Source organism: Ceratotherium simum, chromosome 15, assembly GCF_057802395.1.
Source record: "Ceratotherium simum simum isolate JZ-2026a chromosome 15, ASM5780239v1, whole genome shotgun sequence".
NCBI classification, from domain to species: domain Eukaryota; kingdom Metazoa; phylum Chordata; class Mammalia; order Perissodactyla; family Rhinocerotidae; genus Ceratotherium; species Ceratotherium simum.
Window position 1 is genome coordinate 3,723,601 of NC_141914.1, and position 27,813 is coordinate 3,751,413.

The 27,813-nt window shown below is 39.4% G+C and overlaps 1 long non-coding RNA gene and 1 pseudogene across 1 annotated transcript in view; one reads left to right on the forward strand and one right to left on the reverse strand.

Annotated features, from left to right (window-relative positions):
* LOC147915102 (uncharacterized) overlaps nt 1–27,813 on the reverse strand; it is a 51,445-nt gene that overhangs the window by 3,161 nt on the left and 20,471 nt on the right. Inside the window, exons 2-3 of the long non-coding RNA XR_015554409.1 lie at nt 5,204–5,294; nt 3,406–3,603 (exon numbers count right to left, since the gene is read on the reverse strand). This is a non-coding gene — a long non-coding RNA (uncharacterized LOC147915102). The remainder of the gene's footprint in view (nt 1–3,405; nt 3,604–5,203; nt 5,295–27,813) is intronic.
* Nucleotides 21,863–22,398, forward strand: LOC101393251 (large ribosomal subunit protein eL19 pseudogene; annotated as a pseudogene).

The following is a 27,813-nucleotide window of genomic DNA, read 5'->3' on the forward strand; positions in this document are numbered from 1 at the left end:
TGTCATGCTCCTTTCTAAGTTTGGATTCGCTTCCAACATTTTATCCTTTGTGCTTTCGATGTTGTGAAATATTCCAAGGCTTCCTTTAATGTGAAGGTTTTTTTACGAGCATCACTTCCTCTGGGACATCTTTATCTGGCTTGTCATAACCACCTTCTTCATTTATGTCAATAAGTTTGCCTTCACTAAGTTCCTGTGATGCTTAATTTTATGTGTTGGCTTTGTTGGGCCATGGTGCCCAGATATTTAGTCAAACCTTGAACTGCAACACCAGCTTTTCCCTGGGTCTCCAGCCTGTTCGTCCACTCTGCATATTTTGGACTTGCCAGGCTCCATAATCATGTGGCCAATTACTTAAAATAAATCTCTCACACACATCCTACTGGTTCTATTCCTCTGCAGAGCCCTGTCTAACATGTACAGTTCCTCTGGCTGAATATCTAAGTGTCTTAAAAGGTGGCAGTGACAACATTTCCACGGTCAGCCATTTCTTCTATAATTCCATTTATATTCAATTAGAATTTCACTTCCAGTGTTATCACTTTTTGTTTCTTTGCTGCACTTTCATCTTTGTTGGCCAGTTACCTCTTTCAGTTATCCATTTTTATAAAATGTCCAGTGGGTTTATCACTGGTAGACAAGGAAGCAACATAGCTACACACTTTGCTCTCTGTGCATAAACTGAATAGCAGATGTACAGTGACCAATGACTGACAGACTTTGAAAACGTGACGTGATTGGTCAGTGAACATTATGTGCACCTGTTACTTATGTGGTGATTTGTGGACTGAAGAGTCAGCACAAAGTCTGCACTTAAAGAGTTATCTACAGCTACAGAATGTGGTAACTGGAATTTGACCCGTGCTGTCAGGGGACTGGGGGTGTTTGACTAAACCATGGCAAATAACTGAAATTTGTGCATATTGAAACCGTGCAATGCAAGGACTGCCTGCACTCACTTTGAACTGATTGTCTAGGCCCAGAATATAGAAGTCTCTACCATGAAGGGCCATAAAGCAAAGAAAACAAGATTCTCAATGGAATCAGCAGCATCTCTGTAAAAATTCTATCATTTCATTAACTGGCATTCTTGAAATACCTGATACTTATTTTCTTGCCTATTTTCTATGACTAACTGGCTGCTTAGAGAATCACATAAAAGATGGCCAAATATAGGAAGTAGTTTGTGGCAGAGACAACTGGTTGTCCTCTAAAAATCCATTCTCCCCTCTTCCTTTAATGATGGCACTCCAGGTTTTAGTGGGGCATATAGCTGCCTCACTAAAGACTACACTCCCATTCTCTCTTGAACCTTATGACCAAATTCTAGCCAGTGGGATGTGAGCAAAACTGTTGTATGCCACTTCTGGATTTGTCCTTAAAAGGAATGGATGTGCTCTTCCCTGGTCTTTTCTCCACTGGCCAGGATACAGATGTGAGAGCAGGAAGTGGAGCAGCCACTTTGAACCTAGAAATGGAATCTGTGTGTTGAGTGTGGATGTCAGAATTTCACTATATGCTACTATCTCTGGGCAGTTATATCAGAGAAAATAAACTTCAATCTTGTTTTAGTCACTACATTTTGTGATCTTTTTGTTATAGATGCCTAACTCTAATAACCTAAAAAATACGTGGATGGTTTCCCATTTGGGAATAAACAATAACCTAACGTAATAATACAGGGGATTTGTATACATCACACTAAACAGTTAACGGATTCTCCTCCCTTCCGACTCTAATTTAAAGAGGACAAGAGAAAAACAGAAGGCCCAAGTCTAATCCCCTTCTGCAGGAATACATTGAGCAGGCCCTCTGAGGACAACTAATGATGTAACGAAGTTACTGCAGATGGGATGACACTGGCACAGAGTGGGTTTACTGTTTTGCATTAGTGGTTACTGTGCACTAAGGCTATGAGCCTCTGTTCCTAGTGACCAGACATGTCTGGGTGGAGGCTTCCAACATTTAAATAGAATTTGCTGGAGCTGCTGAGGTCTGATGAGAGAGAGAATTATCTGGCAATATTTATATAATTCTTTTTGTGACAAAAATCAATTTAATGTAGTATTAGTTAAGTTATTGACGTGGAAATAATTTATCCTAATACAGCTCTAATACATCGTGAAATTTGGCTCTTTTGTAAGCAACAGATAAAAGATCTGCTTCATCACCACCAACAAATGTGTGACACTCATGTGCATACACTAGAGGGCACTCACCTTCTACTATTTTCTATTTGATCAAAATTTCAATAATGATTTTCAAACCGGTGTACAGAGGAACCTTGTTTAAATGTATACCCTAGGCTGTGGAGGGGCCTGTGAATCTCATTTTTTTTTTTTTTGTGAGGATGATCAGCCCTGAGCTAACATTGGACGACAATCCTCCTCTTTTTTGCTGAGGAGGATTGGTCCTGGGCTAACATCCATGCCCATCTTCCTCTACTTTATATGGGACGTTGCCACAGCATGGCATGACAAGCAGTGCGTCAGTGTGCGCCTGGGATCCGAACCTGTGAATCCCGGGCTGCCAAAGCGGAATGTGCGCACTTAACTGCTGCACCACCAGGCCAGCCCCTGTGAATCTCATTTTAATGAGAGGCTCTATGGGAGCAGGTTCAGAGGATGGCTGACTGCCAAGTGTGAAACCACTTGTGAACTTGGACAATTATTTAACCTCTCTGTGCCTCGGTTTCCTCATCCATCGGATGAAGTTGGAATTAGCACCTCCTTCCTAGGGTTGTGGTAATGATTAAGTGAGTTAACCTAGAACACCCAACCTCGTGCCTGGCAACAAATGTTTACTCTGTTATTACAATTATTATTTTAAATAAAGATGTTCATGGATTTTGTTGCAGGGAGACTTGAGAACGACCCTTGAGAAACACAGGACTATATTTTAAAAAGAAAAAAAAAGATACTCTCGATATTCTCCCCAGCCAGGCTAAGACTTCAGGTTCTGACTGTCAGCAGGAGTGATAATGGGCTGACAGGAACCGAAGGCACAGGGTGGAGAGCGGGGCAAGGTGAAGCTATCCTTTGTGTGTCCTGCCAGAGCACTTGTACTTCGTTCAGAAGACAGTGGGAATCCCTCTAAGGCACTGAGGAGGAAGATGGCATGATCAGAGCTGCATTTCAGACAGATCACTCTGCAGGCAGAGTGGGGGATGGAGCGTGAGGGATGAGGCTGGAGGCAGATGGATAGGGGAGATGTAATGCTGCTCCTTTTCATCCTAAGGAATGGCCTTCAGAAAGCATTAGGGTTATTCACGTTAGTGACTCTAATAATAACAATTTGAAGCTTATTAATCCTTTCTTCTGAGGAGCTCAAAATAGAGCCGAGTTTATAATGAAACACTCCGCCCCGCCCCCCTATGATTTATACACTCTATAGAGTATGCAGTACCCAGCAGGCATCCTCCCCAGGTTTTGAGGCAGCAGCTCCTCCAAAGAAGACTCTTGTGAGCTCTGCAGTCACCAGGGGAAACTGGACTGCTCTCCACAGCTCCAGAATCTGCTAAGGGGGCCGTTCTTCATCTTGCCTGGTGGTCCTGTAGATGTTCGGGTAGATTTCCAGGAACTGTGGTGTTTTGAAGTGTCTGACCTAAGAGATATGGAGATAAACTTCAGTTCTGCTCTATCGTGTCCCCAGCCAGAATGGGAGGAGCTGTCAGGGGGCCCGGAAGGGGTGGAGGAGGAAGGGAGAACTAAGGTCACACCCTCCTCCTTTGCTGTACTTAGAATTCACCAGCAATGTTCTGCTAACATCACATTAGCAGGGTCAACAGTGCCAGAAAAGTAGCTATGAGTCTCTTCTCTAGTACCTGAGGAGTGACAATGAATGATTTAATGAGAAAGGAATTCGTCCCTGGGGGCCCTCTGCCAGGGTCGGTTCCTACTTGTGCACTCAGCCAAGCCTTAGAGATCATCCACATTTTTACATAGTCTCTGAGTCTCTTAGACACATATCTGTCTCTAAGTCTCTGAAAACATGCAAAATGTAGATAGATAAAAGAGCTCTTCCCTCTGTGGTTAAGATTGCAGAATCATAAGATATTATCTTAGACTACTTAGAGATAGAAAGAACCTTATCCAATGGTGTTCAAATTTATTTTAGTATCAGATCCCTTCAAATGAAGTCCTGTGAAGAAGTTCAATTAACATATGAACAGAAGGCAGAGCGGCTTCTACTGAAGGGGTTTCTGACTGGGCACTACCCCTCTGTTTGTCACGCCTCCAACACCCTATCGTGTGAATTAATTCTTTGAATCCCTGGGACCTAGAGGGGCAAAGTCTGAAAGTCATGATTAAACCAATTCTTCCATTTTACAGAGAAGAAAAATGAGTCCCAGAGAGTTCATAATTATTTCAGTAAAGTGTAAAAGCAATAGGGGGATGCAAGGAAATAAAACTGAACGTTACGGTTGGAATTTACGGTAGAGAATAGAGTTTGGAAAGGATTTTGTGTGTGTGTGTGTGTGTGTGTGTGTGTGTGTGAGGAGATCAGCCCTGTGCTAACATCTGCCAATCCTCCTCTTTTTTGCTGAGGAAGACTGGCCCTGGGCTAACACCCATGCCCATCTTCCTCCACTTTATATGGGACGCGGCCACAGCATGGCTTGCCAAGCAGTGCATCGGTGTGCGCCCAGGATCCGAACCAGCGAACCCCGGGCCGCCGCACGCAGCAGAGCGCGAGCACTTAACCACTTGCGTCACTGGGCAGGCCCCTGCAAAGGATTTTTTTTAATGGTCTCTTTGGAGTTGGATCAATGAGTCAAGAAGATCAAGACAAGTTGGAATGTGCGAGGGGTGAGAAGGTTTAACTTAGATCCGGAGAAGGATTTCCAGTAGAAAGGGAGGCAAACTTTGAAACTGAAATCTCTGGCCGGGAATCTGTTCAGCGTAGCTGCTTATCTGTCTAGAGAGAATCAAAGCTAGCTTTTAATTACAGTCCCGCATTGTGGTGGAGATCTTCGGCTCCACCAGTCATTGGTCAGCATCATCCCTGGCGTTAGCAAACACCCATTACAGGTCTTTACACGTTCAACACACAGGCACTTTTCCCTCTAGACCTCGTCGGTGCAGATCAATAGTTTAGACAGACGACAACATGGCAATTTCCTGATGATTCACAGGAGAAATATGACCCAGTTCCCACCTTTCTTACTTAACATTCTGCGTGCAAAATCAAGCTCAAAACTTACCTGGTCCAGGAAATGTTAACCACCTGATAGTTCATTATTGTGTTCCGCAACTTCTATTCTTAACTCACCTCGCTGAACCTCTGTTCCTCACCTGTAAAGTAGAGATAATAAGAAAGATTTCTCAGTGTGTTTATAAGAATAAAAGGAAATAAGATATGTTAGCTGTTTAGCACAGTGCCCGGCACATAGCCATTATTTTAAAACTATTAGTTTCTTCCCTGGCATGGATATCTGATAGACCAAGGTCAAATTAATAAGAATTTGAAAGAGGTTAAATTTCTCTTTAGGTATCTTCTCATCTTTTCTTTTAGAATCCAGTCTAATTTCTTGGCTATGTTATTTTGTATTTCTTCCCTTTCTCCTCCTTTTCTTTTTATGCTGGAATAATAATGATCGACTCTCATTAATGTGGAAGTGAACTGACGATATTAAGAATCAAAGTGGAGAATAAATCAGATACCCAAATTCAATAATGTAATTTGCCTTTAGTTACAAAAACTTTTAGAACTGCTTTCCCTTGGACAGTCACAGCAGAGGTGTATGTTTCTCATGACTCTTTCATCTCTAGGTGGTTGGAGAACATCTTTTATCTCTTGTTAGTACATCTTATAGCATTGGCCAAGGGACGCATCTCTGGAGATAAGCATATGGTCAACCCAAACCAGCTGAAACTAACCCATGCTATTTAAGTGGAAATTCTAGAACTGAAAAGTTCAATATCTGAAATAAAAAATTCAATGGATGGGCTTAACAACAAATTAAAGATTTTAGAAGAAAGGATTACTGAACCTGAAGACAAATCAATAGAAATTATCCAACCTGAATAACAGAGACAAAAAAAATGAGTGCAGTAAGAATGGGCAGAGCCTCGATGACCTGTGGGACAACACTAAGAGATCTATATATCTTTGTGATCACGGCAAGAGAGAGAGGGAGAGAGAGAGGAAATGGTGCAGAAAAAATATTTGAGGAAATAATGGCCCAAATTTCCCAAATTTGGCAAAAAACATCAGTTCACAAATATGAGAGGCTGAGCAAATACCAAGTAGGATAAATGCAAAGAAAATCACACCTTGGAACATTACAGTCAAACTGATGGCCAGCAAAGATAAAGAGAAAATCTTGAAAGAAACCAGAGATAAAGGACACATTTCATACAGAAGGGAAAATAATGCAGATAATGGCTGACTCTAATGGGACCAGAAGACAATGGAATTACGTAGTTAGAACCCTGAAAGAAAAAAAAAAATCTGTCAGCTCAGAATTCTATATCCAGTGAAAACATTCCTCAAAAATGAGGGTGAAATAAAGACATTGTTCAGATAAATGAAAGCTAAAAGAATTAATCACTATTAGACTATGAAAGACTACTTTTTCTTTCCTTAATTTTTTTAAAAAAATACACCTGACTGCTTAAAGAAAATATAATAAGATTGTATTATTGGTTTTTAACATATGTATATATAAAATGTATGAAAACAATAGCACAAAGGATAAGGGAGGAGATATATGGGATTATACTGGTGTAATGTTCTTAACTTGACGTAAAGCATTACAATGTTAACTCTAAGTAGACCGTGATAATTGAAGGACGAACAATGTGATCACTAGAATACCACTTAAAAAACAAAGAGGTACAGCTAAAAATACAGTAGAAAAATTAATATAGAATACTGAAAAATTTTGATGAATTGAAAAGAAGGGAACAAAGGAGAAACAGAGGAACCAGTACAGATGGGAGAAATAGAAAATAAACAGCAAGATGATAAATTCGGTGTATGAGGGGTTAGAATAACTGAAACCAGATTTAAAAAAAAAAAAAAATCCCAGGAAGACAGCCTTTCCTGATCATCTCAACTAGAAGGGAGCTCTCTTCTGAAACCATAAACACTCTCACAGAAGTTTTTCATACTATACCTGGCATGATAGTTAATTGTTTACTATTTTTTCCTCTTTCTAGATAAAAACTCTTTGAGGATGAGGACCATGGCCAAATGGAGGAAGAGATGAAAGCTACGCAGACCTTCAAATTCACTGCAGGTTCAATTTAAGTTTTTTCTGGATATCTAGTTTTCTTCCAAGTGAATAGAAAAAACGGGTAGCAGAAAGTAGGTTTGAGCAATCTGTACAAGTTCTTGTCATACTTCGGATAAACTTTTTGCCCCACTGACTGATTGGCTTAATAATTTCTACATAGTGCCAACTGATCTAGAGGTCACAAAAATACAACTAACCAGATGACAAGGAGATTTCTTGTTGTTCAGGGCCAAACAGAACTAACCAGTTTAAGCCACATCACACTCAGCAATGAACGGTGTCAAAATGCCTTATGTCAGCCATGGATACTGGTGGGGATAACCGCGCACTTAGTGTGTATGACGCTTCTGATTTGCAGAGGCATAATTCTTGAGACACTGAATGCAAGCATACCTTACTAAGTGAGACTCGACGATGTACGTGAACCGTACTGATGCACTTATAGAGGCTTCATGTGCGAGACTTGATAATCTAGGCACTCTGATACCTAATGAATTTATGCTATCTTCCTGTGTGAACAGTGATGCTGAAAGCACAGCCATAATGAATGAAGATATACTGTCTTCCTCTGTGATGATTGATGATCTACCAACAGCCATACTGAATGTACTTACAATGTCTTCCTATGTGAGCCTTGAAAATCTAAGCACAGCCATTTTGAGGGCACTTATAACGTCTTCCAGTGTGGGTCTTGATGATCTTTGCACAGCCATACAGAGTACACTCATAGTATCTTCGTTTGGGAGCCCTGCTGACCTATGAACAGTGATAGTGAATGCACATAAAATGTCTTCCTAGGTGAGTCTTGATGATCTGGGCACAGTGATACTAAAGACACCCACACTGTCTTCCTACGTGAGCCTTGATGATCTATGAACAGCCATCCTGAAAGCCCTTAACACTCTTCCTGTGTGAGACCTGATAGTCATGGCAGAGGCCTAGTGAGTGCTCTTATATTGTCTTCTGATGTGAGCCCCTCGATCTAGGCACGGAGTTATGAAGGCACTTATACTGTCTTCCTAGGTCAGCCTAGAGGATCTATGAACAGTCATCCTGAAGACATTTAACACTCTTCCAACATGAGACCTGATAATCTTGGCACAGGCCTAGTGAGTGCACTTACACTGTCTTCTGATGTGAGCCCCTCGATCTAGGCACAGAGATATGAAGGCACTTATACTGTTTTCCTATGTGAGCCTACATGTTCTACGCATAGTCACACTGAATGCACTTATTATATCTTCCAATATGAGCCTTGATGGTCTAATCCCAGCCAAACTGAATGCACTTATCATGTCCTCCAATGTTGGCTTTGTGACCTCAACAGCGATATTCAAAGCAACTGTAATGTCTTCCTACGTGAGCCTTGAGGTTGTAATAACAACCATGCTGAATTAACTTATAATGTCTTCCAATGCCAGCCTTGATGAACTGTGAACAGTGATATTGAAAGCACACATTGCAGCTATTCCATTGCTGGGTATTTATCCACAGAACAGGAAAACACGCATGCGAAAAGATACATGCACCCCTGTGTTCACTGCAGCATTCTTCACAATAGCCAAGACTTGGAAGCAATCGAAGTGCCCATCAAGGAATGAATAGATAAAGAAGATGTGGTATATATACACAATGGAATACTACTCAGCCATAAGAAACAACGAAATCCAGCCATTTGTGACAACATTGACGCACACTGAGGGTATTGTGTTAAGCGGAATAAGTCGGCGGGAGAAGGTCAAATACCATATGATCTCACTCATCAGTAGAAGATGAAAACAACAAAAAACAAACACATAGAGACAGAGATTGGATTGGCAGTTACCAGGGGGGAAGAGGGGAGGGAGGAGGGCAAAAGGGATGATTAGGCACATGTGTGTGGTGATGGATTGTAATTAGTATTTGGATGGTGAACATGAATTAATCTATGCAAAAATACAAGGATAATGATGTACACCGGAAATTTATTCAATGTTATATACCAACGTTACCACAATTAAAAAAAACGAAAAGAAAGCAGCTAGAGTGTCTTCCTGTGTGAGACTTGATGATCTCTGAACAGCGATACTAAGTGTACTCATAATCTCTTGTTTTGTGAGCCTACTAAGCTAGGTGAGTGCTACTGAATGCTCTCATAATTCCTTCCTATGTGAGCCTTGATGATCTCGAAGAGCCATAATTGTATGGACTTGTGTAATCATCATGAGCGAGCCTTGATGTTGCAGGTGAATCATACAGAATGGACTTATATGGTCTTCATTTGTGAGCCCTGGTGAGATAGCATAGGCATACTGAATGCACTTATAATCTCTTCCTTTGTGGATCTTGACAACCGAGACACTCTGATATGTGACACACTTACAACGTCTTCCAACATGAGCCTTGGTAATCTATGCACAGCCATGTAGAATGCGCTCCTATCGTTTTTATGTGTGAGCCTTGATGATGTAGGCCCAGCAATAGTGAATGCACGTATACTGTCTTCTCATGTGGACCTTGGTGATCTCCGCACAGCGATACTGAATTCTCTTATAATGTCTTCCTATCTGAGCCTTGATGATCTAGGGACAGACATACTCAATGCAGTTATACTGTCTTCTCATGTACTTCTTCAGGATCTAGCCACAGTGATACTGAATGCACTCTTCTGATCTCCTATGTGAGATTTGATGATATACACACAGGCATAGTGAAAGAACTTATAATTTCATCCCATGGGAGCACTTATGATATAATCTCAACTATACTGAATGCACTTATAATATCTTCCTATAGGCACGCTGATGAGCTACAGACAGTGACACCGAATGCGTTTATACTCTCTGCCCATGTGCATCTTTAAGATCTAGGCACAGAGATACTAATTGTACTTTTCCTGTCCTCTCTATCAGCCTTGATGATATAATCAGAGAACACTGATTTCACTTATACTGTATTCCTATATGACCCTTGATGATCTAGGCACAGCCATTCTGAATGCACTGATAATCTCTTCTTTTATAAGCCGTAAAGATCTTCAGTCAATGATGAATGCCCTTATAATGTCTTCCTATGCGAGCCCTGATGATCTACTAATAGTGATATTGAATGCACTTATACTATCTTCCTTTGAAAGCCTTGATGATCTACCCACAGTGATACTGAATACACTTTTCCTGTCTTCCTATGTGAGCCTTCATGATACAGGCACAGTTATACTTAATGCACATATAATGTTTCTTTTCATGAGCTTGATGATCTAGGCACAAGGACACTGAATACACTCATAATATCTTCCTATGTCATTCTTGGTGATTCACAAACAACCATACTTAATGCACGTATAAAGTCTTCTTTTGTGAGCCTTGATGATCTACGCACAGTGGTACTGAATGCACTTATAATGTCTTCCTATATGTCCTGGCATCCTACTCTGTGGCTTACTGAATGCACTTATAACATCTTCCTATGTGAGCCTTGATCATGTAGGTACAACAATACTGAATGCACTTACACTTTCTTCCTGTGTAAGCCTTGATGGCCTAAGCACAGCCATAGTTAATGCACTTATAATGTCTTCCTTTGTGACCCTTCACGATCTGGGCACAGGGATACTGAATGCACTTACAGTGTTTTCATGTGTGAGCCTTGCTGACTTTGGTACTGTGACGCTGAATGCACTCTAAACATCTGTCAGTGTACGTTTCTTTTTAGTCCCTTCATTTTCATATCATATTTGAAAAGGCAAAGTTGAGTTTGCCTACGTGAAAATATTCTCAGTGAATTAATTCTCTGTAAAGCTTATGTAGAGAAAAACTGACCGTAAAGACTTAACCAAATATTTTACGTATGAGAAAATCAGAATACTGAGAGTAAACCTAGGAAATGAGCATTTATTCCACTCACATTCTAATATTTTTTTACTCATTGTCTAGTCCCATTACTTATTTTAAAATTCTACCACAGAAGCAGTCAATAACCCTATCAATGTTTATCAGCCAACTTCTGGTCAGAGAAGTATCAAGGAGTCATTTGGCTAAAATTCCCTTAGCAAAATTTAAAGCAAATACCTATCCTTGAAATTTAACCTTCTCTTGGGAGTCTGTTCCTGGGCATTTTCAAATGACATTTAAAATCTTATAAACAAATGATTCAATGTTAAAACCTGAAAGCATCCAAATCATCTTGCCTCCAAAAGCATGAAATGAAAAGCAAGTCATTTTCACCAACAGAAAAGAGATTTTTGAAAACAGCATGGATTTTAGCTTGTTTTCTTTTATCAACACTGGTCTCGTACTTTTTGAACTCCTTTTGTATTTAGAGTCAATAACACAGTTTATAACTTATTTGTGTTTTTTATATATAGAAGCTTTATTGAGATATAATTCACATACTCTATAATTCACTCGTTTAAAGTGTACAGTTCATTAGTTCTTAGTTTTAGTGTATTCACAGAGTTGTGCAGCTATCATTATAATCAATTTTAGAACATTTTCATTATCCTAAAAAGAAACCCTGTTCCCATTATAGTAACTCCTTGTTCCCCTCAACCCCCTCAGACCTAGGCAACCACTAATCTAATTTCTGTTTCTAAATATTTTCCTATTCTGAACATTTCATATAAATGGAATCATACAATATATGGTCTTTTGTGTCTGGTTTCTTTCACTCAGCATAATATTTTCAAGATTCATTCATGTTGTAGTATGTATCAGTACTTCATTCTTTTTTATTACTGAATAATATTCCATTGCATAGATATGCCACATTTTATTTATCCATTCATCAGTTGATGGACATTCGGTTGTTTCCACTGTTAGGCTGTTATGAGTAATGTTCCTTTGAACATCCACTTACAAGTTATTTTAATGACATATATTTTCATTTCTCTTAGATATATACCTAATAGAGTAGGATTGCTGGATCATATGGTAACCCTATGTTAACCTTTTGAGGAGGTGCCATACTGTTTCGCAAAGCAGCCGTACCATTCCCACCAGCAACATATGAAGGTGCCAATTTCTCCACATCCTTGCCAACACTTATTATTATCTGTCTTTTTGATTACAGCCATCCTAGTTGGACAAAGTAATATCTCATTGTATAGAATTTATTTTTTTACTGTTTCTTGTTTCTTACTCACCTAATAGCATGAAACTAGTTTTATACTTCTTTTATTTCCAAAAAGGCCTGGCCTAGATGATGCATATTATAAGTGACCGATGAATTCTTTGTTAAAATTAGATTAACATTGATTAAATGTTTGCTGAAACATCTAAGGATCTATAGTGCTTTCTGGGAACTGATTTAAGAACTAGTAGCCTACAAAAGGGACCACGGTAAGTTGAAAGACAGGTACAGAGGGATATGTCTCTTAAAGTCCAGAGTGAACTCTCAACTTCTGGTAATGGCAGGCAGAATAATGTGAACTAATTGCTCCCTCAGAGAACAATTAGAAAATCTAGACCAACTATTTTTTAAAATCTACTTGTAGATATTATAGAGCTAACCAGGCAGTGAAGATCCTCAGGGCCAAGGTTGAGGAAAAGAAGGAAAAGCATAAGAGTGGAACCACAGAGATGAACCTGCCACCTGGTCACTTTTGTCCTAAGGGTACCTGCCAGCTGTGGAAGAGATGAGCAAGAAGTTGAGCAGAGCTTCTGATACTCGTCTGGATGCAGGACAAAAGCTGGAGACAGGGCTAACCAAAGGAAGGGAGAGTGGTCCCGATAAATCCCCCAATACCGTGGGTTCACAAAGGCTGAACCATAAAAGTATGGAGATTAAGACTTAGCCTAGTTTTATAATGTCTCAATCCCTGATATTATATCAAAGTGATCTTGCATTGCTAGTTGTTCTAGACACTTCTCAGACAAATGTAAATCCACTTAAGAAGAATTCAAAAGCCCTATGAATCCTATGCAGGGTAAATTAAAAAAAAATCTAGGCAGATCATAGTAAATTGATGAAAATGAAACAGCAAGAAGTGAGATTACCTTCAAAATATCAACAATTCAACTGGAAACTGACTTAGTAATAGAAATAATGGCACCCAGAACACATCGGAATGATCTTTGGGTTCTGAAAAACAAATATTGCCAATCTAGAATTCTACATCCAGTAAAATATCCTTCAAGTATGAAGGAGAATGGATTAGTTTTCCATTGCTATGTAACAGATTACTACAAAGTTAATGGCTTACAACAACGCCATTTATCACATCACAGTTTCCTTAGGTCAGAAGTCTGGGCACAGCTTAGCTGGCCTCTCTGATCCAGGTTTCACAAGACTGAAATCAAGTAGTCCTTGGGCTATCTTCTCTTCTGAAGGCTCATCTAGGGAAGGATCCATTTTTACGTTCCCTCAGGTTGTCAGCAGAATTAATTTCCCAGCAGCTACAGAAGTCACAGCAGCTTGCTTCTTCAAAGTTAGCTACAGAGAGATTTTGCTGCCTCAAGTCTCTGACCTCTAGACTCTTTTTTATTTTTTTTCTGTTTTTTTGCTGAGGAAGATTTACCCCAAGCTAACATCTGTTGCCAATCCTCCTCTTTTTGCTAAGGAAGATTTGCCCTGAGCTAACATCTGTCACTAATCTTCCTCTATTTTTTGCATGTGAGCCGCCAACACAGCATGGCCACTGACGAATAGTGTAGGTCTGTGCCCGGGAAGCAAACCCAGGCTGCCAAAGCAGAGTGCACAAAACCCAACCACTAGGCCACTGAGGCTGGCCCTTTAGACTCTTTTTTAAAGGGCTCATGTGATTAGGTCAGGCCCAGCCAGAACAATCTCGTTTTTGATGAACTTAAAGTCAACTAAATAGGGACTTCAACTACTTTTGCAAAATTCCTCACCTTTGCTGTCTAATATAATCTATCCAAGTAAGTGACATCCCATCAACTTTTCCATGTTCTGTTGGTTAGAAGAGAGTCACAAGTTCCACTTGCTTTCAAAGGGATGGCTTTATGCAAGGGAATGACTCATCAGGGGTCTCTCTAGGGTGTATGTTGGCCACAGCAAAATAAAGGCATGTTCAGACAAATGAAAACTGAAACTTCTTCACATAGAAGAAAATGATTCTATGTGAAAACTTGGACAAGCAGAAAGGAATGAAAAACATTGAAAAGAATAAACATACAAGTAAACATAAAAAATATTGACCCTATAAGACAATAATAATATCTGTGGATCATATATATAGAATTAAAATAATGAAAACAGTAGCAGGTAAGCGGGTTTTAAAGAGCTGTTTATGGATATAGAGTGTTTTAATATACTTGTATTTTCTAGGAAGATAGTAAATGTAACAAATAATATTAGACTTTGTTGCTGATGTCAGTCTGTAAGATAACCATTAAAATAATTTTTAAAACGTTTAGAGCCAACCCTGATGGCCTAGTGGTTAAAGTTCTGTGCTCACCCCTTCAGCAGCCCACGTTCGCTTCCCGGCAGCAGAACCACACCACCTGTCTGTCAGTTGCCATGCTCTGGCGGCAGCTCACATAGAAGAGCTAGAACAACTTACAACTAGGATATACAACCAGATACTGGGGTTTTGGGGCAGGAAAGAAAAAAAAAAAAGAGGCAGATTGGCAACAGATGTTAGCTCAGGGAGACTCTTTCCCTGCCCCCCAAAAAATGTTTAACAGCCAAACTAACAGAGCATTAAATGAAATAATAATAATAATGAAATCAATCGAAAAGACAGCAAGACCTTATGCTGAGCCATGAAAGCAATTCTTAACCAGCTTCAAATGATTGATAACATACAGAGAATGCAGCACAAATGCGATGAAGCTAGAAATCAACAATGAGCAATAACTAGGAAGTCTTCACGTGTTTCAAAAGAGTGCAATTCATTTTTAAGTAACCCATAGACCAAGGATTAATTCCAATAGTAATCAGACATCGTTTGAACTGAAAGAACATGAAAATATTACGTATCCAAATCTGTGGGGTGCACTCTAAGGGGTGCTTAGAGTGAAATTTCTAGCCTTAGAGGCAAATAGGAGAAAAGAAAACAGGCTGAAAAATCAATGATGTAAGCATACTTGTCCAGAAGTAAATGAAGAGCAGCAACATAATCCTAAAGAAAGCAGAAGGAAGGAAATCATAATGAGTACAGAAAATGATGAAATATAAAACAAAATTCAATAGAAAAGAGCAACCAAGCCAAAAGTTGTGTCTTTGAAAGAAATAATAAATCCCTGGTGAGCTTGATAAAGGAAAAATAAGAGAGAAAGCACAAATAAACAATAAAAGGAATAAAAAACAGACAGACCCTACAAACAACAAAAATATGATTCTGTGAAATTATGAACCCTTTATACAATGGATTTGAAAATTTATATGAAATTGACAACTGCAAAAACAATACAACTTTCCAAATCTGACAAAAGAATAGAAAATATGAATAGATCTATATTTACTTAATCCAAAATAAAAACCTTTCCATAAAATACTCCAGGCCCGATAGACTTCAGCAGTGAATGTTACCAATTAATTAAGAAGCATCAACTCCAATCTCACTCAAACTCATTCAGATAATGTTTTAAAAAGAAGAAATACTTCCCAAGTCATTTTGTGAGGCAGCCTAACCCTGATACCAAAACCCTACAAGGACATCGTGAAAAAGGAAAATTTCAAGACAATCGCACTAATCAACACAGAGGCAAAAATTCTAGGCAAAACATTAACAAACTAAATCCAAAAATGTATAGAAAGAATAGTCCATTCTGAACAAGCTGCATTTAGTTGAGAATGTAAGGTTCCTTTAAACTCAAAGATTAACCAACATAATTCACCACCGTAACAGAATAAAGGAGAAAAATCATAAGATCGCCAAAATGGGTGAAGATAAAGGCATTTGATCAACTGTGACATTTGTGCACAATAAAAAAAAGAATAAAAACCTCTTTGGTACCGCCAAACAGGATGGCAGTTTCTCATAAAACTAAACACGAAACCACCATATGATGCAGCAATTGCACTCATGGACATTTACTCCAGAGCAATGAAAACTTAGGTTCACACAAAAATCTATACATGAATGTTCATGGCAGCTTTATTCACGATAACCAAAACTGAAACAACCCAGACGTCCTTCAATGACTGAATGTTTAACAAAATGTGATATATCCGTACTATCCATGATATTGCCATACTATGGAAAACTACTCAGAATAAAAAGGGATGAACTATTTATTTATTTTGGTGAGGAAGATTGCCCCTGGGCTAATATCTGTGGCAATCCTCCTCTATTTTTTGTATATGGGACACTGCCACAGCATGGCTTGATGAGTGGTGTGTAGGTCTGCGCCTGGGATCCGAACCCTCAAACCCAGGCCACCGAAGTGGAGTGCACAAACTTAACCACTACACCACTGGGCTGGCGCCAAGAGATGAACTATTTATATATGAAACAACTTGGATTAATCTCCAGGGAATTATGCTGAGTGAAAAAAAGCCAATCTCTAAAGATTACATACTGTATGATTTTATTTGACTTATATGAAGTCTTTAAAAATCAAAATTTTAGAAATAGAGAACAGATTAGTCCTTACCAGGAGTTAGGGACAGTAAGCAGGGAGAGGACGGAAGGGAAAGAGGTGTGCTCATAAAAGGGCAACATGAGAAATCCTTGTGGTGATGGAAATGTTCTGTGTCTTGACTATGGTGGTGGATGTAGGAGCCTGCACATGAGATAAAATTGTATAGAACTAAACACACATGTAAGTCAGACTGGGGAAATCTGAATAAGAGTGGTAGGTTGTATGTCAAGGTCCTGACTGTTATATTACACTATGGTTTTGCAAGATGTCACCATGGGAAGGAACTGGGTAAAGGGTACACAGAATCTCTCTGTGCTGTTTCTTACAACTGCATGTTAATCTACAAATTATCTCAAAATAAAAGGTGTAATTAAAAAAATAACTCCTATTTGCAACAACATGGATGGATCTGGAGGGTATTATGTTAAGTGAAATAAGCCAGACAGAGAAAGACAAACACTGTATGATCTCTCTCATATGTGAAATATAAACTAACACACAGACAGAGAGAATGGTTTGGTGGTTACCAGGGGGAAGGGGGTTGGGGGGGCACTAGGGGTGAAGGGGCGCATTTATATGGTGACTGACAAATAATAATGTACAACTGGAATCTCATAATGTTATAAACTGTTATGACATCAATAAAAAATTTTTTTAAATAAATAAATAACTTCTAACAAACTAGTAATAGATGAGAACTTCCAAATCTGATCAAAAGTAGTTCTAAAAAAAACATACAAAAACATTGTACTTCTTGGGGAAATGTTGAAAGCTTTTCTTTAATATCAAGAACAAGACACCTGTTCTCACGCTTTTATTTGGCACTGTGTTAGAGGTTCCAGCTACGGAATAAAGCAAAAAAATGAAATAAAAATTATAAGGACAGGAAAAGAATTAAAACTGTCATCATTCAGAGGTCATATGGTTGTATATGTAAAATTCCAAAGGAATCTATAGATAAAGTTTTAGAATTAATAAGTGTATCAGCAAACATACTGGACAACTCAATATACAAAAATTATGTTTATAGTATACAGAAATCAACTTTATACATTAGCCAAAAAAACCCCCCAAAATTAGGATATGCCATTTGCAATAAAATAAGATTAAACACAAGAATAAATCTAACAAAAGATGTACAAGGCCTTTACATAGAAAACTACAAGTGTTATTAAGAAAAATTAGGGAAGATCAAATAAATAGGGTTTAAAAACCACAAAAAGAGGTTTTTAAAAATCAGTTTTATAAAGGCATCAACTTCACAAGTTGATTTATGGAGCAAGTATAATATCAATCAAAAGCCCAATAAGTTTTTGTTATTTTCCTTGAATTTGGCAAAGTGATTATATAACCTAGGGTGAAATGTGAAGAGGTAAGGATAGCCAATCACTGTTAAAGAACACCAGGGGAAAATTTACTCTACTGGGAAATATTTAAATGAATTATTAAATTATTTAAGAAATATTAAAAAGCTATAGAAGTTAAAAGAGTGTGAGTGTACCACAAAAATGGACAAGAAGTCCACTGGAACAGAATAGAAAATGCAGAAACGGACAATGAATAGATGGACACACAATTATGAGAAAAGTGGAGCTGGAGATAAATGGGTAAAAGATGGTCTTTTTAATAAATAGCACTGGGTCAATGTATTAATTTTTTGTAGCTCTCATAACAAATAACCACAAATTTAGGGGCTTAAAACAACACAAACTTATTATCTTACAGTTCTTTAGGTCAGAAGTCCAACACACGGATAAAATCAAAAGATTGGCAGGTGGGTTGGCCCCCTGGCATAGGGTTTAAAGTTCGGCACACTCCACTTCAGCAGCCTGGGTTCGTGGGTTTGGATCCCAGGCGTGGACCCACACCACTTGTCAGCCATGCTGTGGTGGCAACCCACATACAAAATAGAGGAAGATTGGCATGGATGTTAGCTCAGGGCTAATCTTCCTCAAGCAAAAAAAAAGAGGAAGATGTTAGCTCAGGGCTGCATTCTCTTCTGGAAGCTCTAGGAGATAATCTGTTTGCTTGCCATTTCCAGATTCTTGAGGCTACCCACATTCCCTACTCAACATCAGCTGTGGCCCCTTCCTGCATCTTCAAAGCCAGCAATGTGGCATCACTCTTACGGCTCTTCCCTCATCATATCTCCATTTGACCACAGCCTGGAAAGAGTCTCCTATTTTAGGGACCCATTTGATTAGATTGGGCCCACTCAGATAATCCAGATAATCTTCCCATCTCAAAGTCACATCTGCAAAGTCCCCTTTGACATGGGAGGTAACATGTTAGCAGGTTCCAGGGATTAGGACATGGACATCTTTGCGGGGCCATCACTCTGCCTACCACAGTCAATTAGATACCATGTGTAAAAAATAAGAAACTTACTGCTCACCATACACAAAATCAATTCCAGATGGGCTGTAACTTTCAATGTGAGAGTTTAAAAAATAAAGTTTCTGGAAGAAAATAGAGAAGAACATCTTCACGATATTGGGGTAGTGAAGGATTTCCTAACCAGTATGCTAAAAACACTTAACGTAAGATTGAGAGATTGGTCTAGAATAAAATTAAGAACTTGTTTTCATCAAGAGATCCTATGAGACGAGTGAAATGCAAGCCACAGCATGGGAGAAGGTAGGTGGAAAATAGGTCGTCGATGAAGGGCTGTGGCAAAGTTTGGGTTCCCCTGAAAGCAGAGCCTGAGTAAAGGACTCAGTGCAGAAGCTCCTGGGTATCTGTCGTGGGTGTTATACTTCACAATAAAACAAGTTATCAACAGCAAGAAAACCCGATCTTAAATGTAATAGCTAACATTTATTGAATGTCTTCTACGTGCTAGACTCTGTTCTAAGTTTTTTATGTAAATCTACTCAGTTAACCTTAAAACATGCCTGAGAAATAGGTACCTTTCTAATCCCCACAGAGGAGGAAGCTGAGTTACAGGGTAGTTAATGTCCCAAAGCTACTAAGTCTTGTTCGTGATGGGGGGATTTTGTCTGTTTTGTTTACTACCACCTTCCCTGTGCTCGAAAAGTGCCCCTCAATTGAATACCGTGGCAAACCCGGGATTCAGCCCCACGCTGTCTCTGGTAGAGCCTGCGTTCTTAGTTGACCAGGGCTCGGTACAGCTCCTGAGGTTACTCACTCCTTTACAATCTCCTATTCAGGTCTGGGCTGTAAGAGCAAGGATAATAAAAGTAAAGGAAAATGAAAATTATTCTAAGAATTTCATCTGTTCACCTAGATTTCTTGGAGGAAAGGGGCATGGGAGAAACCAAAGACCTGAAGAATGTTTTATAATACCTCTCTTCCCCACGAGGTTTGTTTAGGATCATATTCATCTCATTGCCGCCAGCCTTCGATGAACTTGCCAATGAACTTCACAGATTACAGGAACCCACCCTCACAGCCCTTCTCCCAGCCCCAAACCTGCTCTCTGCAGGAGCCTTTCCAGCTGAAAGACATGTTGGTGTTGGCTGTTAGCTCAGCTGTCGTGTTTCCAGCCCCTGAGTCGTACTAAGCCAAAATCAAAACCAAACATATGTTCCTCTAAGAAACAGACAGCTGGGCTTCCATACTAAATACCGAGCATTTCTTCCCCCGTAGTCCAGGAGCTCTGGCAGTCCGGGGATGCTGACCAAGAAGTATATTGTCCACACTACTGGCCATTGTTCAGAAGTTTTTTATTGCTGTTGTTGGTGGTCGTGATGGTGGTGATGGTGTGTGTGCGTGTTTGAAACCAATGTAGAAAAGTTCATGCAATGGTCTGCTCTCATTTTAAGAGAAATGATCAGCAGTATAATTTCATATAATAAAGACACTAAAGTCTCTTCTGAGAGACCACAATTTTCTTTCTATTGGAACATGGCCAGGTTGCTTTTTGGTGGGCGAGGGGACTATTCAAAAGTATTATTCACATTTTTTCATTGACACATGCATTTAAATGAACCATAAATCAACAGTTGTCAATTGAAGCAGTAAAAGTGGCTTTTAGGGTGACTTTAGATACAAGTTTTTGGCACTTGTGATTATGTCTCCAGAGAAACTGTGCAATCTAACTACTAATGTATACCTATTTCTTGTGCATTTTATTTTCTATGAAATATACTTATGCATATATCCATTATATCAAATCACTATGCTTGCTTATTGCTATTTCCTCAAGCCTGCTAAAAGGGGATGATTTATATTTTCCTTAGAATATATTGTTTATATACAGTGATCTTTTATTCAATCACAAAAAAATGTATTCATTTTGAAAGCTGTGATTTCACATACTCTTACTAGATTATATGTAATAAAGTTCCAACCTGTAGGGAACAATTTTTTAAAAATAGGCGTATCAGGACGAATGAAAAACAAATTTCAAATATCTAATATGGTGAACAGTATTATTTGCTTTTTATCAAATTTTGTATTTTGTTTACTATATTTTCATTTTTTTCAATATAAAAGAATCCACAAGTACAACTAAATGTGTTTAAAATGTTTGTATCCTCGTAGGTCTTTTCATATTCTTACATTAATAAATCAGAAGAAGAAAGCATATATTTGAATGCAGTGGGATGAACAGCACATTAGAAAGAGCTTGGATTTTTGGAGTTAAACTTTTGGAGATGAGTTCAAATCCAGATTCTGCCACTAACTAGCTGTGTGATGGTAGTGACCTGCTCTCTCTTAGATTTTGTTTTTCACCTTTGTAAGAAGGAATATGGCACTGGCCTTGCAGGGTTGCTGTGAAGGATTTTTATCCATCAATTTCTCCAACATTTAAGCATTTCTAAGTCCTACTAACACAAATATTGAAATAAATAAACTTCTCCATCTGATTATGCTACAGTTCATCAATAGCTCAGAAATGTGGCACCAGCATTAAACACAAACATGATAAGATGTTAGACAAAAAGCTCCTCAAATCCTCGGTTACCTTTATTACCCTGTAGCACTGATCAGCTGCTTCTGGGAGGTGCTAGGGAAGCGTGTGCTTGATGGGTGGACTCTGCGAACCTGAGTCACTGCACAGTTACAACAAGACTGGTTATCTCCTGTGATCTGGTCACTAAAATTGCTTATTGAAAGCCGAACTGCAGCCATGAGGCTTCAGAACAGGCTCACCTCCAGCGTCCTTTGGTGTTGCAGAAAGAAGGTCCAGCTGGACCTCAATGAGACCAATGAAATCGCCAATGCCAACTCCCATCAGTGGATCCAGAAGCTGATCAAAGATGGGCTAATCACTGTGGAGCCTGTGACTGTCCACTCCGAGGCTCGATGCTGGAGAGACATCTTGGCCCACCGTAAGGGCAGGCGTATGGGTGTACACAAGCCAAAGGATACTGTCCGTGCTCAAGTGCCTGAGGAGGTAACCTGTGTGAGCGTTCTGCGAATCTAAGAGGATTGACCGCCACCCCATGTATCACAGGCTGTACATGAATGTGAAGGGAACATGTTCAAAAACAAGCAGATTCTCATGGAATACATCCACTAGTTGAAGGCCGACAAGGCCAGCAAAAGCTGCTGGCTGACCAGGCTGAGGCCCGCAGGTCTGAGATCGAGGAAGCATGTAAGTGCTGTGGGGAGTGGCTCCAGGCTAAGGAGGAGGGAGTCATCAGGACTGAGAACAAGAACTAAAGCCCCCCCTCTTGTCTGCACAATATCCACGGCAATGGTACAGGTCAGTCATATGGTGAAGAAAGCCTTCAACTGCCTGAGGGGAAAATAGTGAATTGCATTTGTTTTTCAGTCAACTCTTTGGTCGTATTCAACATTCAACCAATTAAAAATTGGTGCATGTGAAAAATTAAGTCTTTTTCACGTGAATTAATGTTTAAAATGATCTCCGTCTTTCTGTTTATGGGTTATTGATTTACTGAACTGAAATATAGGATTTTATATTCATCGTTAGTTAATTTCATCATATTAGCCTCAGCCAATTTGGTTTAATCTGTTGAGTTGTGATGGCCCTGGGTCTGTCATTGTGTGTGTTAATTATTCCTTCCAGATTTGTGACATTGTAAACTTGATTAACTTGTAAAACTCCATTCATCCAAATTATTGACTTAGGAAAGATAAAAGGAAAAGAAGATATGGTTGAGTACAATGCCTTGTAACATATCGCCAGAGACATGCTCTAAGGTGTTCCCAACCTAATAAATGGCCACCATGGATTTTCAGAAGCTGATTAGTCTAACCATATTATCATCTAGTGCAAACTTCTGCATCTTTCTAAGATATAAAAGTCCTTAGTTGTATTTGGCATTTCTCTCCAATATTCTGTGACTATTACCCATAGTGCATCCTCAGTCACTTCTAGAAGTCATTATTTCAATCACAGAATGAGATTCCCATAGACCTGGACCTGAGCCCTGATTCAAACCACCTAGGCACTCTTATTTCCTACTCCACTTCCTCACTACTTCCTGCTTCCCTGCTATTCTACGTATATTTCTGTGTTAATATTTTGATATACAACTTCAGTTGTTCTGCTTTCTCTCCATCCTTGGCTAACATTGTACTTTTTGTCCCATGAGTGAGTCTCTCTCCCCCCACCTTGTCTGCTTGGTCAACAACTCTTCTCCTAAGCCTACTATGTACTTCTCTCCCCAAAAATGCTCTTTGTTGGCCTTAGCTTCAAAATATATATATATTCATAACCCCCAACGTACGAAAGTTTATATTTCCTGATATTTCCTTTACATTTTCATTTTTCTCATGTACTTGTCTTCCATCTTTTTGTGTTTGTTCTTTAAATGTTTCACCATCTACTTATTTGTTCATAGTGAATGGGTATCTATTGATGAACTGCTATGTCCTGGTCTGAGCTAGAGGATGGTGATACCAAGTCACGACACAGTAAGTGCCTTCAAGGAGCTCATGAACTGGTAGAGAAGGTGTACAGGTAAGCAAGCAGTTACAAAGGTGTGGAAGGAATTACTGCAACCAAGGAGCACAAAGGTGGGATACCTAAGCCAGACTGTAAAAGTCAGAAATGTGTTCTGGAGGATATGACAGCCATGCTAAATCTGGAGGAAGAGACTGCAGGATATGTGTGCAGGCACATGGATTTCTGTGGATGCCTTCTCTCTTTTTCTCACCAGAATCACTTATGACATTCTTAGCTTTTAAGGCCTACCATTGAGCTTTCTAGATAAATTACTTCATTCATTCACTCTTTGATCCATAAACATTTTTTAAGGACCCAGTCAGTGCCCAGTACTATGTTAAATGCTGTCTTCTCTTTTAACGACTCTTGACATGGAATTCTCTGCCTTCTCCCTCCCCTATAATTTTTGGGAACTTTTGAAATCTGTTTTTCCAAAGTGCAAAGTATTTGTCTGGCTCTGCCTATTGTTTCTTCCTTGACGACCAACACCCTTAAACTTCTGGGTTTCCTTTTACTTTCAAATTGTTCAGGTCAATATAATTTATTGAGTGCTTTCTATGGGCAAGGCCCTGTGTTAAAGGCTCTGGGAGATACAAAGATTTAGGCCCCTTCCTTGTGAGGAAGGCCCCCTTTAAACTAATGGGAGAAACCTGTGCACAATGAACACAATAAAGAGAATAATACCTGCTCTACTAAAGTATTTTATTTTTAAAGATAAGAATTTTTGGTTAGAGAAAGACAAATACTATATGATCTCACTTATACGTGAAATCTAAAACAAAAAAAATTCTTAGAAAAAGAGATTAAACTTGTGGTGACCTGAGGCAGAGGATGGTGGGGGGGTAGGGGGAGAACTGGAGAAGGGGGTCAACAAGTACAAACTTCCAGTTATAGATAAACAAGTACCAGGGATGTAATGTACAACATGATGACTATAGCTAAGCTTACCGTGTGATATATAGGAAAGCTAAGAGAGTTAATTCTAAGAGTTTTCATCACAAGGAGAAATTGTTTTTCTTTTTTCTTTTCTTCTTTCTTTACTTTTTATTGTATTTACATGAGATGATGGATGTTTGCTGAACCTATCGTGGTAACCATTTCACAGTGTATGTAAATCAAACCATCATGCTGTATGCCTTAGTTATACATTGATGTATGTCAATTACTTCTCAATAAAACTAGAAAAAACAAACAAAAAGAATTTCTTGGTTAGAATTAAGTCCAGAATAGAGCCCCTCATTTCTTCCTTAATCGTGAGAGAGATGATGAGGTGAAGTAACCCTGTAAGCACAGAAAGTTTGGATTAGGTTAAAAAAAAATTTAAGAGGAGTTGTATAATTAAAAAAAAAAAAAGGAAGGTGCCTTTGTGTTTCCAGAACATTCCAGGGGAGAGGGTGCATGGATGCTACGTAACCAGTCTGATCACATCTCATAATTCAAAAGTCGATTCATCAGGTTACCAAAATTTAACAGTAGATCAAATCATAATAATGGATCATCCATTATTATCCATCACAATAATGGATCAAATTAGATTTAAAAACATATATTGGAACTACAGTGTTACCCATGGGCTTTCACTTTCTACATTATATATTTCTTTAATTTTGGAATACGTCATAATGATCATGTATTACATTTGTAGTTAGAAAAAAACACTATGTTCATAAATATGTATGTGGAGCTTCCATTAGGGGGAGGCATCATACTAATTCTCCAGAAAGGTATGTTAGTTACCTTTTTCAAAATGAAAGTACATGATTATATATATATTATTATAAAAGTTTGAAAAATATGGAAAATAGACAAGAAAAAATCACCTGTAAAGCTCCCACACCAACACACAGTTACTGATGTTGATGGTGTGTCTCTCTCCTCTCTTTTTTCTATACATTGGTGAGGTGGTTTTTAAGTGATTAGATAGCAATATTTCTTAATAATATTTAACCCACAAGAACAGGAACATTTTCCTCATATGTATCCAGTTCTGTGTTTTGGCCCAGATGGATGGTAGAATCACGGAACGTTTACATGAAAAGATCTTATAGATCACCCAGAAATATCCAGACTCGCATATTATCCCCCAGTAAGTAAAGTCTCTGTCTTCCAGATTTGCAATCTTGTAGATGGGGTCATATGAACAGTAATAATCCAGATTCTGTTGGCACTTGTCCCCACCTGCTCACATTGGATCCTGATCTCCTGAGAAGCTCCCCCAAATTCCTTTGGGAGTTCAGATAAGGTTTTACATGTACTGTGAGCAAAACCAGTTAACTGTCTCGTTAACTATTTCATCAGCTACCGTTTTCTCTCCTCTTCCCCTGCTCGAACCTTCACAGGCTAGATATTGCCAAGCACCCGGGCTCTGCCTCCCCAGGATGCTGCTGTGGAGGTCCTGGAGGCTCTGCCGGGTCAAGCAGTGCAGGGGTGCGTGGAGAAGAGCGCCCCTTCTCCTCTCCCAGCAGAGGGTTCCCCAAGTGCCATGAGTGTCCCAAGTCTTACAGAACTTTTACTGAAATAGCTTTTCAGGAATGTACTTAAGCCCACGCTCCCCAAAATGTGGTCCACGGACCAGCAGCATTTGGCAGAATTGTTAGAAATGCAGAATCTCAGGCCCCATGAATGAGAATCTGCAGCTTAACAAGAGCCCCAGGTGATTCATATGCAGATTATGATTTGAGAAGCACAGACTTAAACACCTGCTTGGGACAAAGGCATGAATTCAATTGGGGACAAGGGCAGTTTTGGGTCAGAAAACACAAGCGACAAATAATAGGACTTTTAATAATGATCCCTTCCCTTTGATGACCTTCTCTTGTGCCTGGGTCAAACTTAGAATCCTTGGTTCCTTCTCGAGATGAGCTCTCCCTCCGGAATCTCCCTCGCTCCTCGCTGCCTCGTCGAGGTAGACTTTGGGGACCCGCCAGTTTTACTGAAACTGCCTGCCAGTTTCAGTCAACTGGATGTGGCTTGGCTCAAACTAAGAATCCACCAGACTTACGGGGAAATCTTACACAGCTGCTCGTGTAAAATATATTTTTATTTAAAAATGCTGATTCATCACCTATTATTTACAAAAGACTCCTTTATGGGCTGTGGGAATTCCAAAATAGGTAAAATAATCTCTTCCCTAGAGGAAGGTAAATAAAGAAGGAGGATGCTGGGCCAGGTAGAGACTTTGGGGAGACAGTTTGAGGAAGGAGCCAAAAGGTTCCCAACTGGAGCAGTCCCACTATATTTTGGAGAAACCGCTATTACATCTTGTCCCTACAGCCTGTGTGTGCCCATTCTCCAGGTAGAACGCCCTCCTCCATTTCCATTTCTCTGCATTCTTACCCACCTTCCAAGGCCAATTTATCAAGGAAATCTGCCCTAAACCCCTCAGCTAAATATGGTTTGACCCTTCAGAACTCCCATCATATCCTGCCTTAAGACCGGTTATGTGTGTTTAGGCCTTATGGGGTGGAGGATATGTCCCTTATAAGGCAAAGAATGTATTTTAGTCAGTCATTTGGATTCCCCAAAGGACCTAGCATGATGTACCATAAATAGTTATTGAAGAAAGAAAAAAATTAAAGGTAATGCATCTACTCTGTTACTGCTTCCCTATTCCGGAAGTTTATCAGCCTTCTCAAATCATAGTCAGAGAGAATGTGAGGGAGAATAAGGAACACAGGCCCGATAGTTGGGAGGATTAACTTTTCTTTTCACCTTTTTCTCTGATCAGGTTGGTTCTTTCATGTAGAAACAATGTCCTCATTGGCAGATTAGTAGCCATTAATCTCAGCTGGGTGGAATTTCATCTAGTTTTCAGCTGGATGGAAGTGGGCTGGCCATATGCCCATTAGTATTTAAGAAGTCCCTGACCTCAACAGCTAGCACTTTTACGCCTGATTTTCCCTGCAGCTGAGATGGCAGCCCAGGTCTACAACGTCCTCTCTGAGGAGTGTAGGGTCGCTGTTAATCGCATAGCATCTCATGAGCTGCACGTCAGTGATGCTTATTTGTCTATGGTCAGTATGCGTCCTTGAGCCGCCTGGGGGAGTCTTCAGCTCTGATCTGGGTGATGATATGCCTTCTACATCCTCGGCAATGGTGGTTATGGCTATGTTTGTGGTTTGATACTGGATAAAACGGCAACTTGGTGGCTGGGATTTTGCTGC